The sequence below is a fragment of the Anas platyrhynchos genome, chromosome W (genome assembly GCF_047663525.1).
Source record: "Anas platyrhynchos isolate ZD024472 breed Pekin duck chromosome W, IASCAAS_PekinDuck_T2T, whole genome shotgun sequence".
Taxonomy (NCBI): domain Eukaryota; kingdom Metazoa; phylum Chordata; class Aves; order Anseriformes; family Anatidae; genus Anas; species Anas platyrhynchos.
Genome location: NC_092620.1, coordinates 7,999,362 through 8,020,308, shown reverse-complemented (window position 1 = coordinate 8,020,308; position 20,947 = coordinate 7,999,362). Strand labels below are relative to the sequence as shown.

Here is a 20,947-nt window from a genome sequence, read left to right as displayed (position 1 = left end):
AGCAGCTGGGAGAGAGGATTGTGAAAGCGTGAGAGAAGCAGCCCTGCAGCCCCCCAGGTGAGCGCCGCAGGAGGGCAGGAGGTGCTGCAGGCAGGCAGCAGCAGTTCCCCTGCGGGCTGTGCAGGGAGAGGCCCCTGGTGGAGCAGGCTGTCCCCCTGCAGCCCATGGGTCCCCCATGGAGCAGATCTCCACGCTGCAGCCCCCCCATGGGTGGAGGAGCCCCCGGTGGAGCAGGTGGATGTGGCCTGGAGGAGGCTGCGGCCCATGGAGAGCATTGCTTGTTGAAAAAGCTAAGAATTGTTCATAACTTATTACAAAAACAAAGAAATTTAACGCGAGCTGGAGCTTCTGAAGGTTAGACTTACATGTAATTGGTGAGTAGCCCCCTGTAAGCTGTGCAAGGACAGCAGCTACCAGCAGCTGGTAGCACAAGCAACTGCCAGCTTAAGCAGCTCTGCAGCAAGGTGGAATGAACAACAGTGGGTGACAACCTTGTTTGAAGTTGTCCTTTCCAGTGGTCAAACCTCCTCAAAATTCCTCACAGTATATTTGGTTTAAAAGAAACGAAGCACAGAACCAGCAAGAAATTCAGTGTCATTCTACTTTACGGATGGCAAATCAGACCCTTGTTTTGAAGGAAAACATAATAAAATAAAATAAAATTAAAATAAATTAAAATAAAATAAAATAAAATAAAATAAAATAAAATAAAATAAAATAAAATAAAATAAAATACTAAGCTATTTCTCCACCATAAAATATATTATTGTTTTCTGAAAGAAAGAAACTACAAACACCTTGGTCTTAGATTCAACTGACAGAAATGCTTGAGTTACTCATAATGTTTCACTTCATTGTAGATATGACTGGAAACCAGAGACAAGACTGGTAAAATCATTCCTAGAACTCTGTGTTGTTTTCCTTCAGGTACCTTGTCTCTCAAGTCGGTGAGGGCTGGGACAGAATGAGATTGGAAAAGTCAAGTGTAGTATTCATTGTTACAGAAGTAGTTGTCCTGTATCTTCTATGGCAAAAGAATTTTCCTGAATAAATATATAAATAAATAGATAAAATTCCCCTGGCAAAGATTGGAAGCTGACACTTACCTGAAAGTTACCAAAGCAACTTCCTCCCGGCAAGGTAACATAGCTCACAAATGGTGGGCCCAGGGAGCTCAGTGATTCATACACAATGATGCCTTCGCTTGGGAATATGGCCTTCTGCTTCTGTTTGCTTTCCCAGAACTCCTGCAATATTGCTACGACATTCACTGTCAAAGACATAAAAATGCTGAATGTAGGATGCATACATGTCCTTGATCTTAGTGTTTTCTGTGTTACACAAGAAATGCAGACATATGAGCTTGATACATTTATTATTGATAATAAAATGTCTGTGATTATCTCTGCTGGTGTGAAAAATATGATTTTGTGGCAATTTTGGACTTTCTGGGATTGCAGGCTACTGTAGTACATAAATTGCAGGTCAGCAATATTGTACTATTAAGTCAATGTGTTGGAACTTTGATATCACAGCAGCCATTAAGCTGCTCACTTTCAAACATGAGAAAATGTTATACTCAGATTCCTCTTTTCCATTCTCAAAAAACAAAAACAAAAACAAAAACACATGGTCATGCAAGGAAAGCAGCTGACTTTTAATGCAAAACTTTATGAAGTAGCTGGAAAAAAAGGTGTTGTATATTATGATGATAATAGTTGCAGGCTAATGTGAAAATAGAAATGTGAAAACCAGAAATCCAATTGACATTATGACTATTGAGCCAGTACTTAATAACATTAATCTAGAAAGGAAAAGACTGTTTGTTTGATAAAACTTTTAATCTTGTAATATTTCTCCAAGGCAACTGACTTACTCTGGCTATAGTGCACTTCAATTTAAAAGCTTGTATCAGAGAGCTAGTATGGTACCCACTGACAAATCTATTTCAATGTTAAATGAAGAAAAGTGAGCTGGGCTGATTCTACCAAAAATTATGGGCAGATCCCCATAAGTTAACATACTTTCTTATTAAAAACTCTACAGTCTAACCTGTCCATCTATTGCTGACCTGAAATCTTTGCTGGCAAAATGTGCAAAGGAAAATGTGCGATTTGTTGCTACCAGTAAAAAGAAATGGAGACACAGTGCTGTTCAGCTGATGTAAAATCACTTTGCTAAATGTTCACAAACCAACCAAGTAGCAATCCATCTAGGAACCATGAATTCAAGTCAGGGCTTAAAAAGACTTTCTGGAAGTACTTAGCTTTTTTCCAAGCTTTATCGTAACTCCTACCTGATACCATAATATTTTTTGATATGAAAACGAAGTCGTAATAAGGTCAGCATATGGATTAGACCAGTGCTGGGGTTAATTAGGTCTGCATGGTAGAAAGCATTATCTTTTTATCATGTTATCTGGGATGGAAGCTACATACAGCGCACAGTTCAGGGAAACACACACACCAAAAAGCAAACACAACTCTTGCAGTAGCATGAGTTGAGCACTGGGCTCCTTCTTCTTGCCTTCCTCCTCCATGTCTTTGCCTGTCCCATTCTTGCTGGAGCTGCCAGCCCCTCTGCAGCCCACTGTTCCCCGTCCCCCATCGGTGGGCTGGTGACAGGCCTGCACCACGGGGCCTTGCTCAGACCCCTGCTCTCTGCCAAAGATTGTCTACCACTATAAGGATAAAGCATTCTCATGGCAGGGAGGAACTTGTGAGAAACAAATTATCCCTGCTGTCTTGTTGCCAGGGCACCCAGCCATGATCTTGCATCTTTCCCAAATCCCATCATCTCTGCCTCTGCTGGGCAGATGCTAGCCCAGAAGGAGCACTGCTGCAGCAGGCACAGCACCACTCACTGTATTTGCTCCTGCAAGCTGCACCCAGGAGGGCAGGGACTTTTGAACATCTTGTCTCTCCCTGCTGCTGTTGAAGAAAGCCCTCTGTGAGACATTCCCAACAGAACAAAGTGTTGGGACAGTGCAAGCCAAGACCTCTAGGTTGGAATGGGAACAAAAAGTGTATGTGGTGCTGAGCAGTGATGAGCAGACTTGCTCTGACATCTTGCCCTAGCAAAACTCAGTCCTGTTGACATACTGAGTCACACCACATTGTGAAAAGGGTAGATGCTGCTGCAACAAAGTAGATCCTGAATGGAAGATCCTGAATGGACTTCATTCTTACTTTGTTCTTTCCAATAAGGTCTGAAAGTAATGCGTTTGTAAGAGATGTGGACGTGGTCCCATGGGGAAACATGAGACACTATGTTCTTTCTAGTCTAATACTTGCTTGCTGTATTTAAATCTGATTAAAAGTCAGAGATGGACACCACCTAGATCTAAAGATGACTTTTTGCTGAAGATAAAAAGAATGCATGTAAATTCTCATCTGACTTACAGACAAAGCACTATGAATGTCTGTCACCAGTCAGAATTAGTGGCACACACTCACAGCAACTTCAAGCCTGTATAGGTTAAATTTATATTAGAATGCCTTCAAAATTCTTGTCATACCTCAGAAAATCTAAAGTAGAAAAAAAAAAAACAAAACTACTCGAATCCACTCGCACTTTTGTTTCTATTTAATCATCTCTCCCTCCCTTAGATCTGTGGGTGGTCACAAATGCATTGTCCAAGCAGCTTGTACATACACTTTCAATAAAAGCCTTGTCAGTAGACCTGCAGGAACTGGTTACCAGTGGAAACTTATGAAAGGGAATGCCCCTCTCCTCGAGCCCACCCCCCACACTGCACCCCGATCAAATTCTTTGTTCCTGTGATGTGTGTACATTCACAGACTGCTCCACGAGGTCCCAAGACTGCAACAGTAATACAAACCTACCCAGCAGCATACAAACCTCCTGCAGGGTGGCCTGAGAAACAGATGTCAGACTCCTAAGCTCTGGGACAGATCCTTATGCTACATTCACACAAGAGTAGCATCCTTCTACAAGAGTAAATCCAACTTAGTCCCAGGGAACTACTGGGTCAGCCTCTGACTTTTCAGTGTGGCTATGAGCATAAGAATCTGGCAAGTGGAGTTGTTTAATGCAGATGTACATGGGTTTTTCCCCTAGGTCCATCACTAGCCATGTCTTTAAGTCTTTATTCCTTTTACAGCAAGTTTAGAAGGCAACAGTTGACTGTATGAGACTGATTTTATTAACTCTAACAGAGCTGTTGACAAAAGAATGAAGTGGAGATTAAATAAATGTCTCTGCAGTGTGCCTCAGGTCACACGGGAGATTATGATTAGAAGTGAATGTTAAATAAATAAATAAATAAAACTCCCTTCTAAAAATCTAACATTGTTCCAGCATTGTTTGCATGTTAAATGATTGACTAGGTGATTCAGACTGAAATGACACCCAGCAAAATACTAATTTTACAATCAAATTGTTTATGTAGGACCAGATTTGGGGGCATGACATCAAGAGATCTCATTCACCTGTGAAGAAAACTGAGAACAATGGAATTTAACTATTGTTTCATTTGATCTGTTGAAGAGGGTTTTTTCCATTGTATGAAATCTGTGGATGTATTTTCTAAGAAATTACTAATTAAATAGCACTTTGTTCCATGCATAGCCCCACTCAAATCATAAATTCAAATTTAAATACTCTTATTTCCGTGATGTGAGTTGCATTGAACTCTGTTTCAAGGGATGCATCAGGCCAGTTTATTATGTGCCATCTACTGAAAGGTACTTCAGAACATTTCACAAGGGATAGTTTGTAAAATGAGAGAGAAAGAGAGAATAAAGTGTTTTGGCCAGGTTTAAAAAGTGCATCCATAGTCAAGTCTGATATGGGGGGGGGGGAGGGAAATCACATTCCATATACTTGCAGGAAAACATCTTATGTTTTAAGATTGCAATATTTGATATTTTGCAGTACTACAGTCAAGAAAGGTAATTTATAGGACAAACTAACCACAGAAAGAGAGTTGGCATAAAGTTTTCCAAAATTGTCAAGCAGTAAAGTTTTTACCATGTTATTAGAATGTAATTAAATATCCTAGGTAAAAGTTGTGAATCAGTTTTCTGAAATGCAAACTTAAAAAATAAGCAGCAACACTGCCTTCAAATAGGCAAGATAAAATAATGATAGTTTGTGGTATGCACACGAATACATGTACAAGCATGTTAATTACTTCTCTCTCTTAATTTGTTGGGTACAACAGACATTTGAATTAACTACACTCACTATCAGGGAAATAAAATCATTATCTTTGGTACTTACAGTCTTTAAAAACCAGGGCAGGGTCTCGAGGAGGCAGAACTTGGGCAATTACAAGTTGCAGAGACTCCAAGGTTCTGTCCATCTCTGCTCTGCTTTTCCAGAAAGCAGCCACAAGCTGCCCTCATGCCTGAGTCAGGCAAGTCCTGTACCAACTCTGGATTCCTGAGGAATCTCCCCACGTCTCCCAATCAGGCATTGCCTCAAATCCCACGACCCTCCGCAGGGTCCACCTCCCCGGACTGCTTATCTTTGCTGTATGCTGAGCTAATTAGCTGCAAAGGCAGGCTGACAGGCGCATTCCTACTCCTTCCTTCTGTTAAACACACCCACCTACAGGCCAGGGAGAGAAGCTAATCACCAGAAAGAAGTTTGTTTCATCGGTTTATTGGCGATGTGCTGAGGCAAAGACCTCTGGTTCATACCAAATGAATAAAGAGACTCTCTTGCTCACCCAAACCCTCAAATTATGGAAAAGATTGCAAATATAAGGAAATACTTATGTAAAGCTATACTAAACGTGATAGCCTGAAAGCAGCATGCAGGCTCTTGTTTAAAAACAACAAATTCGATAAAAAGTATGGTGTTTTTTTTTTTTCTTCCTGTAACTATGTAACTGGAGAAGAAGGATATTAATGGCAAATAGAAAATTAATCCGATTAGCAAAATTAAACTTGTGATATATTAGGTTAACCCAATTTGAATCTGGTTTCCTGAAAAGCAGTTTCCTTACTCCCTATACAATAAATGTATTAAAATACCAGTGAATTAAACTGTTTACATCTAAAAGGACCTGTGGGATATGCAGAGGTCTGAAGAGGCACTCCAATCAAGGCAAACACAGATGCAGTGGCAAAAGCTTGAAGCACGAATGTAAATACATTGCTGTCACACACATTTGTGTAAGAGTCATAAACTGTACAAAATAGTTGCTTTGCTCAGCTTTTCAATTCCAGTAAAGTCTTCTTTTTGATTTGGAAAAAATCCCAAAGTAAGGATGTGTGTTCTTTAATTACTGTACAGTCTTTCCCAAAGAAAAATTATTTTTTTCTTTTTAAAGATGCAGCAGTGGAAAACTGCTGGGCAACCTTTTATCTCCATCGTTTCATTTATAGAGTGTGCGTTGCACAAGGTGTATCTACTCTTTATCTTCATGTTTTGTTACAAATTAATGAACTAACATTGTGTTTGTTTACTAAAACATTTAAAACCCATTTTGTTATTACCCGCACATTCCTTGCTAGGTGAATTCGCTAAGATAATCAATAATGCTATTGTCTTAACCTCTGCATTTTCCCAAGTTCACTCTAAGAGAACTCTAAACTTCATCCCATGTGTGATGATTCAGATATTTCAGGAATTCTGCTGCTTTGAAAAAAAAAAAAAAAAAAAAAGGCTTAATAAAGATATATTAAGCTGTAACTCCTCACTTACTCTACTCTCTGAAAAGTCTCGTCTGGCAGAGTAAATGAAAATGATAACTTACAGCCATCCATTAGAATACCTTTAAAAGAGTTAATGGATGCTTTAAAGGAACATTTTGAAAATAAACAGCATGGATTTCCATCATTCCATCCTTTCTATTCTCATGGAGCACAATCAAACGGGACAGGCTTTGTATATTTTTGGAACCCATTACCAAGACGATCAGGTCATGCACCAGAAAGAACTCACCCACTGTGAAAGCTCTAAATTAGAAGCCAAAAAGTGTGTGCACATCTTATGCAAAGAGCTTCAACTGAAATCTCATTACGTCACTGAAACAACCCCTTAACAGATAAGATAAAATATGTTTTTTCCCTTTACATTTAAAATGGAAATAAAATTAAATTCAATTAGGCTGCTTTTCTGCCCGTGCTAAAAAGAGCTATTTGCATCAGGAAACAGCCTACAAGCTTTGATGCTAAAAGAAACACTTATCTATTACATCTCTGCTCCGGCCTGCCATGCTTTTAAGAATGTATACCGCTGCTAGCTAAGACTAGTTTTTTTATTGTAAAAGCAAAAAGACAGAAGTTGAAAACTTTCAAAGCAGAGCATGCTGCAAGACAGGACAGAGGCTGTAATTCTCAATAGACTAAAAGCTGATTTTCAGTTAGGGTAAAGTAGAATATAGATAGTATCAGGTGTGAGTAAAAAATCAACCTCAAATCCAAACTTCCTCATTTCCCCAGCCAAGTAAAAGATTTAAAACGTTGCAAACTATGGGTTGATGACAAACTTTACCATGTCATACGTCTCTAGGAAGGCTCTTCACCTAAATCACAGATACATCAAGATACTTGTTTTTCTAGGTCTTCAGAGACCCAAAATAACATAAAAAAAAAACATGGTAATATTTTTTAAAAAGAGAAGTTCAGAATGCTCACCACTTTATGTAAATTGTTAAATGAATTAGATTTATTGGTAACTGCACAGCCAAATTCAAAACCTGAGTGACTGCCAGATCTCTACAGCACTGATTTATTCCTTTTCTCTTATCTATAGATCTTTTCAAGATCTATACAAGATCCTGGAGTGAAAGGAAAAACAAGTAAGAATTGCTTGGTTCAAAGAATGTACATTATCATGTTGTTTGATGATCCTTGTACAGGTTCAAAAGAAATTTTAGAGTGTTAAAAGCTATCAGTTTTTATTTCCTTTTGATTTTTAATTAAATCAAACAAATATCTGTTTGTAACCTGAGGGCAGAATTTCACATTTAAATTTTATGTTGTAGGAACAAAGGAAAATTTTTAAAGAGGAATCCTCTGCACATCAGAAGATTCTTAATCTATACAAAAACAGTAAAATTGACCTAAAACAAGATACTGTTGGAAATACTGTACTTAAATGATCGTACCTAGTACTACTAATTTATTTTAAATCACAGTCGATATTTTTAACTAGGAACACAAAATAAAATCATGCAAACAAAACCAGAGGAACCAGCGTGATGTTTATTAGTTTCCAAAAATACACGGTATTGTTAAGAACTTTTTCCTCCACTGTATAAAAGGATGCTTGGTTATTAGGTAACTGTTTTAGCTGTATGTACTGTGAGTTTTCTCATGTTTGGTGGCAGCTATGATAAATTATCCCCAGAAACTAGCTGCATCCAAGCTTGACTTAATGTTGTGCATATTTTCTCGACGTTGTTTGGTATAAACGTTTGCCTCTCCTTTCTGTAGTCGTCGCCTCAGAGCAGACTTCTGCTGTTTTGTCAGCTGACATTTTATCTTCCTTTTCACCAGTTCCTACAAATAAATAAACAATTCAGTATCAGAAGTTTTTGAACATCATTTAGTACTAACATTACCATAATGATACTGTATTCTCAGTACTAACATGAACATGTGGTAGTGAACCTGTCGAGAAGACCACCATGCGCTGAGCAGCTGGTGATCCACACCAGGGTTAACTCGAGTTTGCCCAGGCCTGCCCTGTGCTGTGCTGCCCATACTGTGTGGCCCCAGAACCCCCTGTGGGGCTGCACAAATCCCTTGGCCTGGGGCAAACTCAGCCAGCTTCTTGGGACAGAGGAGCCTGCAGGCAGCTTCCGCCTGGTTCCAGTGATTACCACTGCTCTGTGGTCTTGCCTTTATCTAACAGAGCAGAAAGAAGTTATAATAAGAACTTCACCTCTTCTCAACAGCAGAAATTGAGCAAGCAGAGTTGTTTCTTTGTAAGAAAATCATGTAATTATCTCAACTGAGTGAAAGGGGAGAACCTCTGCTACAGACAAGGTCTACAGTATAGCTATGTGGTTTGGAGTCAGGGTCAGGGCTCTAGCATTTGAAGGGGTGTACGATCACCTGTGCTATTTTTTTTTTCTTTTAGCGTTAGCTCTAATAAAAAGCATCTTAGGTGATATCTTGCAGAGTTTAGGTGCCTTTCATTCAGGAATCATAATGAACCAGTACTTTTCAGTGCAAAACATATGCCTTCAGCAAAAATGATAATGTCCTGTGCTTGGAGATTTGACAAACATCTTGTAAGTAGAAAAAGGACCAAGAGAGTTTGCTCCAGCACAAGGAGAGATCTCCTTGTCCTTATCACAACCCATGAATATTTTTTACATCATCATGTTTTCTCCCCCTTTTTCCACCTGAGGACAGGGCTAAGAGAAGCATGGAGGAGCTGAGGTACCTGCTGGTGCAAAATTACCCCACAATCTAGTAACATTTCTTTTGCATTTACCCCAATTTCTCTTGCCTTGTTTTTTGTTTATGATACTGTCAGCACATTAAGTAGTAAGTTGGTAGTTAAGTCAGGAACCAGAAAGAATTCTTTTGGCACTGTTTAAAAACTGCTGTGACTAATACAACTAAATTATGCAAATACAAGGTAGTAAATAAATCCAGGTACCCAATGCTGATTTCAGTAAGAATGCTGTAGTAATTACATAGTATTCACCTGAATAGTAGTTTCCTAAGCTTTACCACATGCAGGTTGACTATCAAAAATGTGAATAAAAAGAGTAGTATAAGATCTGTCTTTCTTTCCTCGGAAGCTTAGCAGAACTCAGTATTTAAACAAGAGCATTTTGGAAATTAAATCTGTGAATGCTCTTTAAAAATATTCCAGAAGAAATTCCTGAGGAAAGCTGGTAAGAACTAGTTTAAACTGGGCCACTGATGTTTTTCTTCTGTCAGTAAGACAATTGTCATCCTCTGCTTTTTATAGGCAGAGCTCTGAAAGAAGGCTTCTCTACTTCTCCCACTTCAGTGGACAGATGACTTCCTTCACAGTTCATACAAGGCTCGCTAGAAGAAACTTTGCAATACAAATACCAGATATTTTCACTATGCAAAAATGTAAATTCACAAAATACTACTGCTCAACCACAGCATGCAAGTCTCACTAGTCTCTCCATCATCCTAAGCCTGACTGTAAGCAAAATGAATAAACAAATCTATCATTTATTATTTAAATTTTTGCATAGTTTGCATTATTTCCTATAATTAAATTGCAGCAGTCCCTACAAAGATTTGTACAAGCACAACAAGACATTTTATTTTGTCTGGAATAGCTTATTGTCTGTAACTCATAAGGCTTTCTTTTTGGCACAGTCACCCAGCTATGACTGCACCTACTGCTATTACTGCTATTGTTTATACATGCCCATATGAATTCCTTCTGTGTGTTTAATCTGGAAACCTGCTTATGTTTTAATGTGTTTCTTCATTGAGAAAGCTATATAAACAACAGAGAAGTGCTAGAAGCAGTAACAGGCATTGGCTCTAAGCAGCTCAGTGGGTCTTACTGCAGTGCCTTTTGTGTTTTTCGTTTTGCAATCACGTTCTGATGTTACAAATAGCTCATCATGCATATCCTTTCTTTAGTTCTAGTATTCAAAAGTTCAAATAAGATTTAACAATGGGCAGAAACATTTTACTTAGCGTAAGAGCATATAAATGGAAAGATTACACAAAGTAAATTGACACAGGATGTTTATGTGGCTGAATCTCTTGAAAGCTGCTTCTGCTTTTATCTTTCTTTTAGAACAGAATATTAGGTACTTAAATGCCATTTGAATATTTTAACAAGTTCGATGTGTCTGCCTACAGAAAAAACATGTGTTCGCTAAACAATCAGGAAGGTTTCTACAGTGAGTGACCACTGCTACCACCTACTGGTGTACAGAAATATAATTTCAAATAGGGATCTATAGGCGATTCCAAAAGAAATCCTACACATTTAGGTTAGCAAACTGAAAGGGAAAAAATATGTATCGCATGGATCAGAAGCCAGGCGATTCCTAGCATTTATCCTAGCATTTATCCTAGCTCTTCTTTACTTCATTTCATAATTCAAGGCTAATTCTTTTTCTCCTTAATAAGGCACAAGGCCATGTCCTACAGTAAGAACAGGGATGACTAACAAAAGTCTCTCTTTCCTTCACACGAAGTCCTGTAAAAGTCTTACACAACTTGCAAACATGCTGTTCCCTAACACATTTATTTATGCATAAAACTGGCCTTTCTTCCATTTAAAATTTAGACACACTCTTTAAAATGTGATAGAGGTAGCCATACTGGATAGTATACTGAGTAGGGATGAAGAAAGATGTAAAATTCTGCCACAAAGTATTGATTTATGTAATGCTGAAAGTCAAATTCATATTGCCAAAGACACCATGACTACAATGAATTCATATCTATGTTTCAGAAATGTGGTAAGAGATGTGTTAAAAAGACAGATGAAAAAAGGCCAAGTTAAATCTTTACTCACGCATGCAAATTTAAAATACAAAAACATTAATTATGGGCAACAGAATTGATTTCTAGCAACAGAAATGAAATTAAAGTTGCTAATGCCGGAGTAGAGCTTTTGTGAAAGAGCAAAGAACAACACATGAAGTACAGCACTGGATATAATTCACTTGTAAACATGTAGAAAGCATCAGACCTATTTTCTGTGAACATGGAACTACAAACCAAAGATGTACATAGTAGTAATCAATTAAAGACAGTTACTGCTAACTACGTATTTGTAAAAATATCTTCAACAGCTACGTCCTAAGATGGTATCAGAGTAAACTAGACAGTAGCAGTAATAATTACCGGTGGAATGGTTGAACAGCTCCCAACACTGCTGGCTGACGTACTTTTAGTTCTTGTTCTGTGCTCCGCAATATGAACCATACTGTCTTCATTTCTAAAATATGTAAATTAATGTTTTATTCCATTCAGTGAGCATCATGTTTCAGTCATTTTTTTGATATACAATCAAAAGTGCTAGCAGAACATTTGAGTACTACAGAAAGAACATTTACATTTGAAATATTAACACTAGTTCAAAAAACACATTTTATGACAGGAAGGATTATAGTGCAATAGCCACATACATACTACACAAAGTAGTGTAAGAAAAAGAAGCTTCAGAACACTAAAAAGATTAATTCAGATTCTGTACATTGCCTAGGCGTAGAATTTCATGAAAAAGGAAAAATTCAAAAAGAAAACAGGGTATATGAACTTTATATATGCATTCAGGTACATGGGGAGCTTGCAAACTAATAGTTTGAATTTTATATAAGAAGGGGTTAGCTTAAAGGTAAGAAGGAATTTCCAAGTGTGTCAGTAAAGGCATTAAAAGCCACATGGTATGACGTTCAGTAAAATATATTTGAATAATATATTCCAAAGAGCTTGTTCTTGCTAATTTCAGCCGAATGAGGGGCAGAGGCTGAGAAAGAGCACTCTAACTATAAACTCACTTGTCAAAGCTACTTAGCAGCAGCAGCGTTTTAATATAAAAAAAAACTTTTACTCACATTATTACTAGAAATAAAGAAAAAAGAAGAAAATTTCACCACACCACTAGACAGTAAATATAAGTATTTACCTGTAAGGTCTCAATTAGGTTAGAGGTTGGACTCGATGATCTTGAGGTCTCTTCCAACCTAGAGATTCTGTGATTCTGTGATTCTGAATTCCTTATTTAAAGTTGACAAGTCAACCAGATCAGGGCATTCATCGTTGTCCTTATCACTGCTGCCCTCTGTCTGATTTTCAGCAGCATTGTCAGGTATTCTTTTGTGCTCAGAAAAACCAAGTGCACAACTCTCTGCATCTTCACTGGACTTCGAAAGCACAGACTGCCCTTCAACCTTTTCTAAGGCTGAACTCAACTCTGACATACTCAGTCCTTGTGAATTTTCACTACTTTCTGTGGCTTCAGCATCTTCACTGTGATAACAAGTCTTCAGAGGTTCTGCTTTCAGAAACCACTTCATATATGAAGTCTGCATTGTTTTCTTTATCTTGGCTGAGGAAGTTGGCGTTACTTTCAGCATCTTCTACAAATTCCCTCTCCTCTGTTGTATGATCATCCTCATCAGAGCACTCTGGGAAAAGCAGCTCATCATCTTCCTGCATTTCCTTTGTATAACCACTGGCAGCAATCTCTATGTCAAGAGAACTCTCTCTCCTGAAAGAAATAGAAGTGAGCTTTCTTTTAATATATCAAATCATTATGCTGTATTTTGGATTAAAAATACTATCCAGTTAGACTATAATTACCATGCTATTAACAAAAAGAGTATACTCCATTGGAACATAGGTAACATATTACAGTGCAGGGCTTTGGGTAGTTAGCAGAATGTAGCCTGACAGAACCAGACTTTCATACAAGATGATTCCATCTTCATAATCAGCACTTACTGAAAGCAAACAATTTGATTTTAACAAATATAATACTTAAATTATGCTTGTGCAAACAGAACGATGAAGGACATGTTGACACACACACAGACAATTCCCCTTTGAGAAAGGGCTCAGAGTGATATAAAACCCTTTTAACTGAATCAGCTTTGCTCTTAAAATATGTGAGAAAATTGTTTGCTTTTCAAAAGGGACAAGCTACAGTAGGAAAATTTTGAAGATAATATTTGAAGAGGCGGTCACCACATGTACTAGCATTTTGAAAATTAAATTTAAAATTAAAAACTAAGTTAATACTTGATCCCCCAGGACTGTTAAATATGTTTTTAAGAGTCAGAGAAACTAATTCTGCGTCACCGTAACATTTACGGCATTTGGATGTATCTCCTTCCCCTAGCTGCAAGAGGTAAGACAAAGGAGACAGCAGATTTTAAGACGTGCTTCAGTTTTTGGAAACCACTTTTAGTAACTGCCAGTGAAGAAAGTATGTATCCTTTTTACTGTAAGAATGACAAAAATATTTCAAATTGGCTCTTTTTCCCCCTGTTCACTTCTAAAATCATCTCTCAGAGGCATCCATTTTTCTCAGAAAACCAACGTAACTACCATAACATGGGGGAATTACGAGTCAGCTGGCATTTTTTACCTGATATCTTGGAATGATGGGAAGAGCTCACTCTCATAGTTGAAGCATTTCTTAAAAAACTCCTTAATGCAGTTAACATCCCTGTCAAAATACCTGTTTAAAAAATACAGAATTGTAAAAATGCAATAATCAAGGAAATTAAGTCTACTGGTATGACAAACTTTTACTCTACTTTCTTGCCTTTTATTTGAATATTAATAACCATCAGTGACTCGAAGTGAGAAAGTACACGTGTAGGTATACATACATAAATGCAGATTATTTCTATTCATTTCTTAATTGAAAGAAATAATATTAACTGAGAAGCAATTAATTACACATTTATCCTAAGGAGATTTCTACTCATTCATGAAACAAATTGCATTTGTAATGTATGGTGAAAACAGTAGAAAAAGAATTTGAAGCAGGCTTATGAAAACAAATCATGGTTGACTATTTGTTGTTATCAGCACTTAACTGGTTTATTTTGCATACATCATTTGTACGTACCATTCAGCATTTGGATGTGATGTTGATATCATCTGAGGGAAATCAATCATAGTGACATGATCATCATTATCCAGTATGAGATTAAATTCATTGAAATCCCCATGAATCAAACCATGATTGCCAAGTTTTACAATTAGATCCATTAATTCACTGTAGACAGCAGCAGGGTCTTCGATGTGGTGTACTTGGCATCTGGAAAGTTAAATAAAAAAGAAAATATCCTGAACCCTGAAGGAATTAATTTAAAAATATAGACAAGGCATATGAGTTACATCTGAGAGAATGACAGGGTCACAATTTGAGTCGTAAGGGATCTCCAGAGGTTACTAGTCCAATACTCTGCTCATAGCTATGTCAATTCTGAGATTAGATGAGACTAATCAGAGCTCTACCAATGCGGGCTTGAAAGTTTCCAGGGATGGAAACATACTGTGCAATCTCCACCACACTGCCCTCATGGGGAGAAAGCTTCTCCTATCTCCAGGTTAAATCCCTCGTTTTAACTAAAGCCCTTTGTCTCTTGTACTCCTATCAAACACGATGGTTATGCTGCCTAATTTAAACAATGGATCAGCGAATTTTTATGTCTGGATTGTTTTAGGTAACTTAGGTCTTCTTGTATTCAAATGCCATTCAAATGTCTCACAAAAAAGTGTTTTCAAGACTAAGCTGGGGATAAGGCAAAGCCAAAAAAAAACAAAAAAAAAAAGCTTAAAGCACTCCAGAATATACTCCAGCATAAACTCCAGAATAAAAGCAAAGTATATGTTTTGCCCCAAAAGTGCGCAGAATAGACATCACCTTATTTTTACAAGCAGAATAAATAGGCAGCTATCTTATTATACCAGGAGCTGTCAAGAAGCCGTCATTTACAGCTAATTTGTGATATATTTTGGCCTGAATGCAACACTGTAGTGTTATGAGAACATATCAGTTGCACATACAAACAGAACACAATGGAATTCAAGCAGCTCTGTAATAGGCTGCTGTTGAATATTTTCATATTAACAGCAAAATTAATTGGTGACATTTCTTATAGCCAGAGGTCTGTATCATAAAATATATCATTTGTTCTTTGAATTTGGAAGTCATCTAAACTGGTATCTTCTGAGATGCTGATCACCTGAAATAATTTCTCATCTAGTACAGCATCTCCTTCAGGAAATGCTTAGTTAAAATTGCAGAACTGGGATAGCATGGTAAGCCTCACCTGCAATGCCCACATGTAACTTTAAAGCTTTCTGTCTACAGGACAGATGTGGAACTATTTAACAAAGGCGGGGAAACGGGATAGAATAAAGTCTTCAAAGGCACTTCTTCAATGTAACTCTTCAACTGTATACTTTGGGATTAATTACACTGAACCTTTGTTACTGTACATTATACAGAGTATCAAATAGCTATTTTGCATTCTGCTATGGAAACAAAACAAGCCATTCATTCACATACAAAATTCAACATTTTTTCATGTTTCTGGATGTTGAAAAACTGAAGAAAAGTAATCTTCCTTGAGCAAAAAACAGCGTTCAATGCACACAAATACATAAAATAAAAAATAAAACAAACAAAAAACAAACACCCCCCAAAAAAATCAACACAGAAGTTCTACAATGGCAACTGTACAAGTTGTAATCCTACCTGAATCTTTACCACAACATGGATCATGAACTGGAGCTCAGAACGTGGAGGATACACAACTCAATACTGAATATTTGATATACTGAATATATCAATATTGAATATCATTGAATAGATAACATATAGAACATAAAATTTCTGTGTAGAAAATGGTTGTAGCACTAACCTCTGTATCACATTGCTCCTCTGATGTATTCCATACTTAAAAAAAAAAAAGTCTATTTCCACCAGTCTTTTTGGACAAAGAGAGTATGTTTTTAGTTTTCCTTCTCTCACCAATTTCTCCAAATATAATGAAGCAGAACCCTAGCTGTTCTGGGCCTGACTTTATTCATGCTTTATTCAGCATGATCAGAACTAACTCACACGATAAGGAAAAACGTCATCCCTGCTGTCTTACTGAACCTATCGTTGTTAGGGTTTCTGTAAAACAGACTTCAAGCTTCCAAACTTATTAAGGGTAGCCATCAAGGAGTTCCATAATAACTGCATGCCTGTTGTAGTCTACAGGTTTTGGAACAGGAAATCCTCTGTCATACAAAGCCTGGAAAGAGACAACATATTGAAAAAATAAAAGATAACCATTAAGAAAACATTACATACCTGACAAACTACAAATATAAGATAAGCAGTTAAGCACCATTGCGGAAGCAGCATCCTACACATTATTCAACTGCTAACTGTAAAAGTCAAATCATGTGCTTAAGGAGGAAGAGCAATCTGAACTTTCACTACTAACTATGCTTCTGTATTTTCCAGAGTTTAGTTATCCTGCAGGTGGCAGGAAAACACAACGGGATAGAAAAACAGCAGAATCGTATCTGGTCTGTTAGCTTAAGAAACCACCAGCAGATAATTGGGAATAGGGTGTTAGAAAAAGGTTCAACAGTTCTTGTAAATACAGTTTGGCCTGGTCAGGTAATCCACACTCAGTCTCAGTAAGGCAAAAGTTTCTTCTTAAATATTAATATCCAGTATTACACTACATTAAAGATTAACTAAAGGTAGGTCATAGTATTTTGTAGCTCTGTTAGCTTGCTCTAACCATATTTACCAAATCATTCACTTGATTCACAGAATGGCTCAGGTTGGAAGGAACCTTAAAGATCACCTGGTTCCACCCCTTCTGCCATGGGCAGGGACACCTCCACTAGACCAGGCTGCTGAAAGCCCCATCCATCCTGGCCTTGAACACCTCCAGGGATGGGGCATCCACAGCTTCTCTGGGCAGCCTATGCCAGTGCCTCACCATCTTGAGCACAGAATTTCCTCCTAGTATCTAATCTCAATCTACCATTATTTTAATTTAAAACTGTTACTCCTTGTCCTATCACAACACTCCCTGAAAGAGTCCCTCCCCAGCTTACCAGTAGGCCCCCTTAAGTACTGCAGGCTGCTATTAGCATTCCCTTAAGCCTTCTCTTCTCCAAGCTAAATAACCCTGACTCTCAGCTTTTCTTCACAGGAGAGGTGCTTCACCCCTCTGATCACCTTTGTGGTCCTCCTCTGGGCCCACTCTAACAGCTCCACATACTTCTTGTGCTGGGGGCCCCAAACCTGGATGCAGCACTCCAAGTGGGGCCTCACAAGGGCAGAGCAGAGGGAGACATTCACCTCTCTCCACCTGCTGGCCACTCCTCTGTTGATGCAGCTCAGGAGGCTGCTGGCCTTCAGGTATGCAAACAAATACTTCTGGCTTATGTCAAGCTTTTCATCCACCAGAACATCCAAGTCCTTCTCTGCAGGGCTGCTCTCAGTGTGCTCTCCTCCCAGTTTGAAACTCATCGCTTACAGACCTAACAAATACTCTGTAATTATGTTTGTGGAAGTGATCCAAATTGACAAGACTAAAATACTAGTAGATACTTCACGAATTTTCCCTAGCATATAGTCTTTCCTAAGACAAGGTTAAGTGAAATGGCAATAGTTTATTCACTGCCTTTATTAAGACTCAGATGACTGGACAGCTTCACCTGAAATTTTATGGAAATTGCTTCAGTTCCATACGACTTCCATGGCAAAGTTTGATTTTGTCACTTGAAAGTATACAAAATGCATCAGCACTGTCATTCTCTGAAATGTATACTTTAAGTCCACTAAAAAAAAACAAATAAAAAGCATACATCCTAACATATACTGCAAATATGAAGTGATGAGAAGATAATCTGAGAAGTACATTCCAGACTATTACATCGTTGTTAATATGGTGCAAACAACCACCTACCTTCATGTAGGCAAACTCTTTCATTGCTGCTAGCCGGGATAAATACAGCCATGACATTTTGTGCCTGTGCTTATGGTAGTCACGCTTATTTTTCAGGCTGCGAAAGGAAGTTCTTCCAAGCCTGTGCAATTTCATTGCAAACTGCTGCTCGTCTTCATTTGCAACAATATAAATATCTAGGAGAAAAAACAGCAGCACATATCTGAGAAATAAATGGTATCTGACAGGTATATAATGCAACAGTGCAGTGAGAAATCGGTTACTTGACTTCTTGTAACTGCTATTTCTGGAATAGCAAAGTCTACTACACTTCTTTTAACAGAAAAGACAACCAAATTTGTATATTATGTATTACAAATCTGAACAAGAAGAAGTCATTGGTGAAGAGATTATGCTGCTCCACTAGTAGAATATCATAGAATCATTACGGTTGGAAAAGACCTCCAAGATCATCTGGTTGAACCATCCATCTGATCTGAAACATATTTCAGACTAGGGGATAAGAAGTAACTTAATGGCACACTAGAAAAGACTTCTCTTGACTGGACAGAAAACTCAAGGTACCTCTTACTTTAAAACAGTGTTAGCAATTGGCTATGTTTCATTTTTACCATTTGTCCCCAATAATCCTCTTTTTTTTTTTTTCGTCATTTTTTAATGACAAAAGACATGCTGTGCCAAATTACAATCAACATATGAGCATGAGAAACCAAGATAGCACTCCAATAGTTTGGACTGTATATTACTTTTTTTTTTTTTTAGGTGGGATGAAACATTTGATGTTAACCTTTTTGACAGAAGGCTTCAAAATTCTTTGCAAGTCACAAGACAACTGTCACCTGTTTGCAAAATACCTTTTAAGGAACCATCCAAGAATTGTACAAAATGGTCAAAGTGGAACAACACTTGTGAAAAAAATCAGATGTAGTCAAGACTCACACAGAACTTGAAGTGACCATAAATTTTGGTGTTTGACAGATTAACTGATATGACTATCCAAAGGTAAATTCACCAAGTTTCCAACAAATTAACAAAAATACAGACCCATTTCTTCTAAAAAAAAAAATTATATACTGAAAACACTTTTTTAAATTACCTGATTCTTTGCCAACACCCATCTGGTTTCCAACAGAACTGATGACTTGCCGGGAAGACAGAGTTCTCAAGGCAAGGTAATCATATCCTGCATTAGTTAACCGATAGCCCTGGACAGCTAGGAAAAAATAAATTACACAACATTTCATTCCATATTATGCATGTGTTTCTTTTAAAAGAAGTTTCATTTTGGTCTCTTTTTTTTTTTTCCTGCTTATGGTACACAACACTCAAATAGTATTTTCACTGTTGGCTAGTATCAACCCAACTTGACAGTAAGTTTAAATTCGTGCAAGCCTTTTGAAAACTAACTGGATAAAAAGCAGACATTTTGTTAGCCCCTTGGTAACGCAGGCAGTGACAATGGTTCAAATTGCATAGGATTACTTTGAAAGATGATTACTTAGGAGACACGGCAAGGATTCAGGATTGTTTCAAAGACCTAAACCAAACCTTAATGGTCTGAAAAACGGAGACAAAAAGGAGATGAATTTCATGAAGACTCCCACATTGTGCTTGCAAAGCCAGATGCAAGTGCAAGACTAAAGGAAATCCAACGCTACTAACAGAATGGGACAGAATAAATACTACTTTAGTGATCGTTCCTGACCGGCTGAAGGTATAAGGCTTTTGCAGTCCGCTCCAGTTTGTCTGCTGTAAGACTGTAACACATTTGGGCTGATCCCTATGTGAACTTAAATACTACCTTAGCTAACAATTATTTATTTTATCCACGAATTTGGACGAACGAATCCATGAATTTCAGAAATCACCAACACCATTTGTTGCTGAAGGAGTTCACATTCCCTAGCTAGCCCCAAGGCGAGACGGGGCTCACAAACGCCCCGGATACCCGAATGACCAAGCTACCGCACTTCTGTGGCGCTGAAGAACCGGGAGGGCCGGGAGGAGGCTCCCAGCGCAGGCCCCACACTCACTTTTGGTCCGCTCGTAGGCCAGGAGCTTGTGCTTGGCCAGCTCCCGCAGCACCTTGTTGCAGCCGCCGTGCTTCAGGCTGGCGATGGGCGCCACCGGGCTGCCAGGCATGATCTCGTGGTTCTTCATGCCCATCTCCACCTGCCGGGGGGCGAGAGGGAACGGTCGGCGGCATCAGCGGGGAGGGGACGGGAGGGGAGGGGGGGAGCTGCGCCTTCCCTTCCCTTCCCTTCCCTTCCCTTCCCTTCCCTTCCCTTCCCTTCCCTTCCCTTCCCTTCCCTTCCCTTCCCTTCCCTTCCCTTTTCCCTTCCCCTGTCCCCGTCCCGTCTCACCGCGGTGAGCACCCTGAACTGCTGCCCGCTGAGGTACCGCAGCACGGCCACGTTCAGCTTCCCCATGGCGGCCGCGCCCGCACCCCCCTCACAGGGCTGGCCGGCCTCACGCGGACGCACCGCGCATGCGCACGCCCCTCTCTCCCCTACCTCGCCCTACCGGCGGAGCCTATTTTGGGTCCTGGCAGCTACATAGAGA

The 20,947-nt window shown here is 38.7% G+C and overlaps 1 pseudogene; it reads right to left on the bottom strand.

The window, feature by feature from the left end:
- Positions 1–8,159: 8,159 nt before the first annotated feature.
- LOC140000559 (serine/threonine-protein kinase RIO2-like) lies at positions 8,160–20,880 on the bottom strand (annotated as a pseudogene).
- Between the last annotated feature and the right edge of the window lie 67 nt (positions 20,881–20,947).